At 53.5% G+C, this 9,160-nt stretch overlaps 1 long non-coding RNA gene across 2 annotated transcripts; it reads right to left on the bottom strand.

Moving 5' to 3' along the window:
* Nucleotides 1–330: 330 nt before the first annotated feature.
* Nucleotides 331–5,862, bottom strand: LOC122241125. Of its 2 annotated transcripts, none has more exons than XR_006221106.1 (3): nucleotides 5,686–5,862; nucleotides 584–964; nucleotides 331–421 (listed from the first exon to the last, which is right to left on the bottom strand). It is a non-coding gene; the product is annotated as an uncharacterized LOC122241125 (long non-coding RNA). The 2 variants fall into 2 exon arrangements; XR_006221107.1 differs by having other exon boundaries at nucleotides 335–421; nucleotides 726–964.
* Nucleotides 5,863–9,160: the final 3,298 nt, after the last annotated feature.

Here is a 9,160-nt window from a genome sequence, read left to right as displayed (position 1 = left end):
CATGAGCCCATGCAAACAGCTTGGCATTCACTCCATCCCCCTCACCCCCCTCAGCGTAATACCTGTGGGGTGGGTACCATTCTCATCCCCCTCCCCCACCATACTACAAGTGGGGAAACTGACACCTGCAGGCTGGGGGACTTGTCCAAGTTCACGCGGCTATTACAAGGCAAAGCCAAGTTCTACCTTAAGCAGCTGGACTCCACAGCCCCATTTCTGAGCCGCTTGACCTCCTTGCTTCTTCTTCTTCTCCTCCTCCTCCTTCACCTCCTTCTTCTCCTTCTCCTTCTCCTCCTCCTCCTCCTCCTCCTCCTCCTCCTCCTTCTTCTTCTCCTTCTCCTTCTCCTTCTTCTTTTTATTACATGCGCACAGTAAGTCAGGGCAAATTTGCAAACTTACCCATCCCCTGAGTGGATTCTTGCTGAAGAAGAAAAATGGGCTGGAAACATGAAGTGCATTCTAGCCCTAGGAACCTTCTTTGCCAGCACTAGGTGACCTTTAGGAGCCCCTCCAAAGCCCACAGTGAGCTCGTCTGAGAGCCCTGGCCTGCCCTGCTGGCCATCCCTTATAGAAGGCAACTTACCAAACAAAGCCAGCCTGTGCCGGGCTGCATAAACAGGATGTGACTGAATGGTGGGGGGAAGGGAGCGGAGCTGTCTAGACCCACTGCCCCAAATGCAGGCAGAGCTCCCCACACAGTGCCCAAGGGCCGGCTTCCCCCCCACCTTCGCCCTGCCTTCATATTGCTGTGATTGAGTGACCACGGCCCGGGAGACATAATGCATAGGCTTCGTTTATGGTGCAGCAGGCATCCTGCAGTGACACGAGGACTGAAGCATCCAACCTCCTGCCGACACATAATCCATTTTTGAAGACAGATTCTCCACGTGTGGTTATGAGATGGAAAATTTTAAGCCAAAAGGGAAGAAATCCTTAGTGATCTTTTCATCTTTTATCAGCCAGGCTTTATAAAACAAAACAAAACAAAAAAATAGAGTCAGGAAGTATATGATATATTCGCTGGGGAGAAAGTTCCCTGGGGGAAGGAATAGTTCAAGTGCGAGCATAGTGTCTGTGAGCCCAGACTGTTGTGCACTGGCTATTTTCCAGTCAATGGCAGCCACTGCCTTCTGGACGCAGCCTCATAACGCCTCGTGATGTTAATGAGAAACAGGCATGCAAAGAGAGGGGGAAGTATGGGTCCCCCCTTCTGCAAACCCCGTATTTACCCTGGTTCTCCTGTCTCATAGCATCGGACACATCGGTGGCACCCTCGGAGGGCGACGGAACTAGGCACGATGACACAGAACTCAGGACGGGACAGCTCACAACTCTGTGAGGCTCCAGGGTCGTCTTTTGTGGTTGTTGTTTTTTCAAACAGTACGGGAGAAGCAGGCGAGTTTCACAACCCATCAGTTCAAGCTCTTTCTTAAGCGGCACTAATGTAACAGAAACGTATTTTCAGAAGCATGTGCCCAAAGCACGGTAGGGGCCTGAAGTGTCTTCTGCATCATCAAAGAAAGCATGAATTATGTTCTGTGATCTGAGAGCCCAGGGGTGTGTGTTACTTTAATGCCTTTGACAGCGGATGTCTCTATTAGTTTCCTATCGCTGCTGTAACAAATTGCCACAAACTCAGCGCCTTAAAAAAAAAAAAAAGTCCGAAAATGTGCCTTCCATGGCTCGCATCAAGGTGTCGCAAGGCTGCATGCGCCTGGAGGCCCCGGGGGAGAATCCATTCCCTCCACTCTTCCCGCTGCTAGGGCCGCCTACATGACTTGGCTTGTGGCCCCTTCCAGCAGGGACATCTCTCTGACCTGTTTCCACCAACACACCTCCTTCTCTGCCTCTGCTCGTCTTGCCTTCCTCTCATAAGGGCTCTCGCGGGGACGCTGGGCCCACCAGACAACGCACGATCATCTCACCTCACGTCTGCAGAGGCCCTTCTGCCATGTGAGGTTTGGGGGATGAGGACACGGACGTCTCTGGGGGGGGGCCATGATGCTGCGTACCACAGCGTCTCAAAACCGGGAGATCTGATCATCTGAGGTCGTGTCTCACTCCCCCTCCCAAATAGGGCACCATCTATCATATCACAGGTGAGTATCTTGAGTTACTCTTCTGGTCCAGTACTGGTGATCAGTTTGTTCGGGGCCAGCCACACCCTACACCAGGCTCTTCCTCCAAGGCGAGGTGGTCAAGTCAGGCACGCGAGCGATGCCGGTGGGATGAGGCCAAACGATGGGCCTCTACAGGGTCCTCTACTTGGATTCTTGGCTTCGTTTGTCCAGCCCTGGCTCAGAGCAATGCACGATCACTTGCGTAGGAGGGGATCATTACCTGCCGCTTCGGGGGGCAGGGGGTGGGGCAGGAAAATGACCAGAAGTGAGATGAACAAACCAAAGCATAAAATAAAGGAAAGGTTTCTCCAAAAGGAAGGATTCTCCCGCTGGAGGCTTGTTCAACTTTCTCAGAACACTTTGGAACCTGTGCCATTAATCTTCAGGCTACTTCTCGACACAGACCGTTCTTCATTATGTGTGTATTGCTAATCTAGCTTTTACGGCAGAGGCATTTTCTGATGAAGACACCAGGGTGATTCTTTCCTCTATAGAAGGATTTTTCTATTTATAAAGGGATTCACATCTAATTCCCCCACAAAGAAACCACTAGAGAGATGCCATGCTTCATAAAAGTTTGTTTAAAATTTTTTTTTAACATTTATTTATTTTTGAGAGAGAGAGAGAGAGAGAGACAGAGTGCGAGCGGGGAAGAGGCAGAGGGAGAGGGAGACACAGAATCCGAAGCAGGCTCCAGGCTCTGAGCCATCAGCACAGAGCCTGATGCGGGGCTCGAACTCACGAACTGTGAGATCATGACCTGAGCCGAAGTCGGATACTTAACCCACTGAGCCACCCAGGCGGCCCTATAAAAGTTTGTTTTAAAATGAAAACACTCTCCCTTGACAGTGCCTTTTGACTACAACACTCTTGCAAACATTCTCCTGAGATTCCACCCCACCGTCAGCCACCCCAGGAAGCACCACGACATTAAATGTACCTGTAGATGATAGTGGGGGGAAGGCAAAGCCCCCCCGCCCAAGAACCTTGAAAACGTAATGGAGATGTTTCACGCAAGCTGCTCCCTTTCCTGCCTTTTTTTTTTTTTTTTTTAACTTAACAGTTTGGCAGTCATGCTTTGGTTTGACAGGGAACTGTGAAAATGTGTCACTTTGTCGTCTCCAAACTTCAAAGCCCAATCAAAATAACATTTATTAAAAACCTGGGGGTGCTTGCCAGAATGTGTGCTGAGACACTAAGACAGTCGACCCCAAGGTCTCTCTCACGACTCTTCTTTCTTCCTTTATGCAAACGGCACAGTGCTTCAGACACACAACCCACAAAGGTGCATTATACCCACAGGCTCCCTCGACGACGCAGGGGAATGGACTGTCTGGGAATTTTCTCCACTTGATTCCCTGGGACAAATCCAACCAGCCCGAGGCTGCAGGCTCGCGTGCTCGAGCTCTCTCGCAAGGACGCCGTGTGACGGGAGAAGTTGCCACGTGCACAGTCTGCAGTCATACTTCTCCACCGTGCACGCCAGGGCCGCCAGCTGGAAGCTCGAGAAAGATCCTGTGGAGGTAGTGGCAGAGCCCGGGGTGGGAGGAAACAGGATCTGGAGCCGGAGAGCCTGGCGGGTGTCTCTGCTGCACCACTCCGGGCACTGCTACGCCCTCCCGCCTGCGCCACTTTCTGAGGCTGTTTCTCCAGCTGTAGTGTGCCCGACAGGAGTCTCGTGGTTGCAACTGATGAAAATTCCCAGCCCTCACTAGCTTAAGAATAAACCGAATATAGGGGCGAAATATCCAAGGATGAGGTTCTTGATCCAAGACTCAAACGCCTGTAGCTCCCGCCATCTGTCGGCTCATACAGACGCTACTCGGCTCCTACCTCATGGTGGCAAAATGGATGCAGCAGCTCCACCCTTCTGGTCTTCCAGGTCTCAGTGCAGAGCGAGTCACTTCCTAGTCGCTTTCACAGAAGCTCCTGGATGAATTCTGACTGGACCTCTAAACTAGTAACAGTGGTGATGGGATGTAACTATACCCTTTGGCTTAAACAGCAGGACGTGGGGTGAGGTGGGGATAGGGGGTGTTCCATGAGCCTCCTAGCCTAAACGCCAGGGAAAGACGGACCTCCAAAACAAAAACTGGAGGCTGCTGCCGGAAGAGCAGGGGATTGCTGGGTGTGGGGGTAATCAATATGTACTAGCTGTGAAATTATAAAAAACAACGACTTTTACCTTTATTGTGCCCTCATATGCTTCATCTTATTCAATGTTTGCAACAACCCTTCCAGATAAGGTCCATTATTCTCCTTCATTTTTACCGATGAGAAAGCAAAGTTTCAGAGAGGTTAAGGATCTTCTCCACAGTCACACAGCTCATACACAGCAGTGCCGGGATTTGAACCCAGGCCTGTCTGGGCTACACTTGGTGTTGAACTGTGGTCCCCATGGCGTGAGGGACACACTGGACAGGCAGGTGGCATTTCGTCTGATCTTCACGGTGGCCCTTCGGGGAAGAGGCTATTCCTACAATCCTTTTATGGTTGAAGCTACCAAGAAAGGTCCAAGGACTCGCCCGGGGGCCCCAGCTTGACTTTCTAGTCCAAGTTAAACTGTCTCCACTATCCACAGGTACAGAGAGGCTGGCAGTGGGCTTCATGCTGGCCTGGGAAGGACCAGGCTGATGCAGGGTCAGGAGAGAAGCCTGGGCATGCTACGGCTGGCCGGATTGAGGGCCCCCCACATCCGCACCTTTTCCCTTTCTCTGCTTTTGGCTTGGGGACCCGTACTGCCCTCTGTGCGGCCCGCAGACATTGGAGGAAGGGTCACCCTGCGGCACTGGCCTGAGAGCCAATTACGTATGTGCTTCTGTTCCCAAGTGTATGTTCAGTGGTATCACATCCGTTGCTTAAAATCGTCCATGGCAGGATGATTTACACGCCAGGAACCGGCCAAGTCTGCGTTAGTATTATTATTGTTATTATTATTATTACTCTTGCCTCTCTTTTTGTTTCTGGGAGAGTCACTCGTTAAACATTTACCAGCATGCCACAGCATAGCAGCAGTCCAGGGCTCGCGGCTTTAGGGGGAAGGCAACGGCACGATCCACCTGCACTCTTCCCTCGCCCCTCCGCCGTCCCTGCTTCGGGAACCGCCTCTGATCCAGTCACACCTAAGTCCGGGACTTTTTCCTGAAGATCGGACAAGAGTTAGCTCTTACCCACTGGATGTGAGTGAGGAAGCATGCTACTCTGCAGCCGGCGGTGACCATCCTGGGGCAGGAAGGGTAAAGACCCCTGTGGCCTTTGGAATCGACACTGAGGAGGCCAAGAGGAGGCGGGGCTTGGTCAGCTGAGCCGAGCTGCACCAGAGGCTTAACTGCTGGAAGCCTTGGACGTTTTTCCGTCGTGAGAGCCCCTTACCATTGCAGCCGGTCTAAACTTGGGAGTTTCTGTTCCTTGCAACTAATACACCCTAAGCAACACAGCGGCCCATCAAAGGAATCAGCCCATGGGGAAGGCAGCTCCATAGAGAGCAGTGGTAAATAAGGGAGCCAGGGTACAGAAAGGCTCTCAGAGAAAGAACAAAGGCTTCGTAACAATGGCAGACACTAACCCACAGAAGCCAACCCCGACACCTTTCACTGGTTATCCACGAGACCCCCTCCAGACGGTCCAACAAGTGGCCTCTTCGGAAGGCAAGTTTAAGACGTGACGATACTTCCAGTTTTGTTGCGGCTTAAAGATGCCATGCTGGTGGCAGGAGCGCCCATCACAGAACGGCGCCCCTCCTCTCGGGACACCGGGGACGGGGGGACCCACCCCTCGCGGGGTTACAGCACAGATGGGACGGAATCAGGCAGGTCTGTGACAAGGGATTCCGAAACAGGAGGGGCATTCTCCAAACGAATTCCATTTACATGTGCGTCTCAACTAGAAAGCCACAGAAAACGCCTTCGTTTCACTTGGGACAATAAATGAAAACTCTTTTGACATTTGAAGCATTTCACGTCCCTGTGCTTCCCGAGAACGGTTCCATTTAACTTGAAAGGGGTTTTCAGCGTGATTCCCGTTTCGTGTTATGAAAGCATTTCTCTCTCACATCGGGCTTTATCTAAATTTTTAAACAAGGCCTAATTTACAGGCCCCAAACGACTTGGCAAATTTCCTACAATCTCATTGAAAAAAATCCTGGCCGCCTATATGCTGCGGGTGGGTTGAAAGCCTGCTTTGTCTTGGGCGCCAACGAAAACTAAAATTACTCCGCCAACAAAAGGTCAGCCTTTCAAGCCAACCCACAGAATCCATACGCACACAGGGCACACAGGACGCTCCCCCGCCCCGTCCCCCCACCCCCCTTCCCGCCAAAGCCAATCCCCCCCCACCCTTCCCCGCCGCAGAAGTACAAAGCTGCGGACGAGGTGCATTTTGTGCACTTTGCCCAGCAGCAGGGACCGGGGTGACCCGTCGCAAAAGGAGAAAATAACTTCAGAGAAGACACCGAATGTGTTCCCGAGTAGTGGATGGGTGCTGCCCGTTTCCTGGGGAGGAGAGGGCAAGAGAGTCAGACGGCGGGGAGGAGGAGAGAGTTTCACAGGCGTCTTGCCCACAGCGTCTCCGGGGGAGGGGCCTGAGGAGTGGCGGTGTCCCCCTACGAGCGGCCTCCTCCCCATGCACCCGAGGCACCCTGCACAGCACCGGCCAGGCTTAGGTGCCCAGCTCCCCTTTGGTCGGTTGGAATTTGGGGGAGGGTCACATGACCCAGAACACGAACAGCCCCGCCCCTCCGCTTGGCTAATGGCTCTGGCGTCTAAGAGGAAGCAGGCTGGTCTGGGAACCGTTTCACGCGTATCTGTTGGGCACTTTCCAGGAGGCAGGGCTGTGAAGGCCCTAGGGATCAACTAGACCCGGGCCCTGCCTGCCTTCACGGAGCTCACGGGAAGCAGCGGGAAGACCACAGAGTAAACCGACGGCAACACAAAGGGAGGGACGGTTGAGTCTGTTAAACCCTGAGCGCAGCGTAGTGAGTGGGCCCGTGCAGAAGCACCTTGTCCGGCTCCCCAGATTCGCGAGCTCCCCGTTCTCGGCCATTCTGCAGGCTGTGGCCCAGCTGCCCCTCTGCCCGCCATTTCTTCCCGCCTCCTCTCCTACTTGCTTGAGCCTCCTCCCTCAGACACGCCAAGCGGCTGTAGCCTCACGGCCCCGTGCACCTGCTTTTCCTTCCGCTCAGATGCTTGTCCCCTGCACATCCGCAAGGCTCAACACTTCACCCCCTTCCCGCTCTCTGCACGGGGCCTGCCCTGACCCCTGACCTCTCTGCACGGGGCCTGCCCTGACCCCTGACCTAAAGGAGCTCCCTCTCCACCCTCGCTCCGTCCCCCTTCGCCTGCTTATGTTCCTCACACATTTATTTACAGTGTCTCTCCCCTGCTTTCCCTGCTGTTCACCGCTTCATCTCCCAGGACTCCAGCAGCACCTGGAACCCAGCAGATGTTCGATACAGATTTACTAGAGCCGGCCGCGGGAGCACGCAGGAGGCGCTCAGTGCCTGGGAGTCTGGAAGGCCTCCTGGAAGCGCCACTTCACGGCCAGTGGGAGTTTTCTGCGTGGAGAACAGGGAACAGGACTGCAGGCAGCACGAGCAGCCTCGAGAAATCTGGGAGAGGATGCGAGAATCTCGGTGTGGCCGGAACGCGGACCACGGTAGGGAGAAAGCCAGGGCGGGCGCTACAGTGCCTCGGGGGCCACAGTGAGGTGTCAGGGGCCGGAGGGGGCCGTGGCAGAGAGATGCTGAGTCCCCCAGCCGGGGCGGTGGCCCTGGAGAGGAGCAGAGAGCCTGGCTCTGTCTCCGGGACCTCGGTGTCGCTGGGTACGTCGCTTGACCCGCCTGGACCTCTGCTTTCTTACCGGCCACGTGGGTATGCTGAGCAGCACGGTGGTCTGCTTCGAGAATCCGTGTCAACGATGCCGCTTCCGGGCGAGTGCAGGCTTAAGTGTTCTCCAAAAGCGAGCTGTTGGGATGACGGCTAGCTTTACCGGCTAATGGCTGAGGCTTTCCATGATCATCCCTGCTTGGCACTTAGCGAGTGTGCCCGAATCTAAACCCTGATGAATTTGAATAATGGTGCCGTTTGATTGACAGCCGAAAGTCACTAATGCAGGAGAAGGCGCACAGACAGCCCGAGAGGACCAGGGCAGAACACAAGGCCTCTGGTGGCATTTGCGTGTTCCCAGCGGGGCTCTGTCCAATTGGCTGGTGCCTTGATTCTTCAGCTCCACCGGGTGTGATGGGGAAGGAAAGGATTCTTATGTGTTGTACCAGCTTTCCTGGCTCAAGTCTATACTCAGAGGACAACAGCCTCGGGGTGGACATCTATGACCTGTCAAACATCCCTAAGAATCTCTTAGGTCCCCCCCAAAGGCAAAAAAAAAAAAAAACCCCAAACAGGGGGCGCCTGGGTGGCTCAGTCGGTTAAGCGTCCGACTTCGGCTCAGGTCACGATCTCGCGGTCCATGAGTTCGAGCCCCACGTCGGGCTCTGTGCTGACTGCTCAGAGCCTGGAGCCTGTTTCGGATTCTGTGTCTCCCTCCTTCTCTGACCCTCCCCTGTTCATGCTCTGTCTCTCTCTGTCTCAAAAATAAATAAACGTTAAAAAAAAAACCCAAACAGGTGTCTGGGAATGAACATGGGGGCAGCCACGGAGAAGAGACAGCTGTTGACGATGTCCAGATCCCTTCACCGGCCAGACTGACCGTTCCCACCCCACCTCCTGTCCTTTCCAAGGAAGCTGGAAACAGTAAGCCACACCAGGTGTGTGTGTCCTTGGGAAGAAATCACACTGTGCACCACACAAACCTGCCTGCCCTCTTTCACGTCTAACTGCCTGCTGGGTCGAGAGACTTTTGAAAGGGAGGAAGATAATGGAAACTTCACATAATTACATTTTCAAGTAACGCTTTTAGCTTCCCTCAACTTCAGTCAAAACTCTAGCTTGTCAAAATAATCTTAAAGTTTTTTTCTTCCACAAAGACTGATGTGTAACATCACTGGCAATCTTTGGGTTGCAAATTATAAGTCAAGCCTCTTTGGG

The sequence above is a fragment of the Panthera tigris genome, chromosome C1 (assembly GCF_018350195.1).
Source record: "Panthera tigris isolate Pti1 chromosome C1, P.tigris_Pti1_mat1.1, whole genome shotgun sequence".
In the NCBI taxonomy this organism is placed as follows: domain Eukaryota; kingdom Metazoa; phylum Chordata; class Mammalia; order Carnivora; family Felidae; genus Panthera; species Panthera tigris.
The sequence above is the reverse complement of the archived record's forward strand: the minus strand, read 5'-3'. Positions and strand labels throughout refer to the sequence as shown.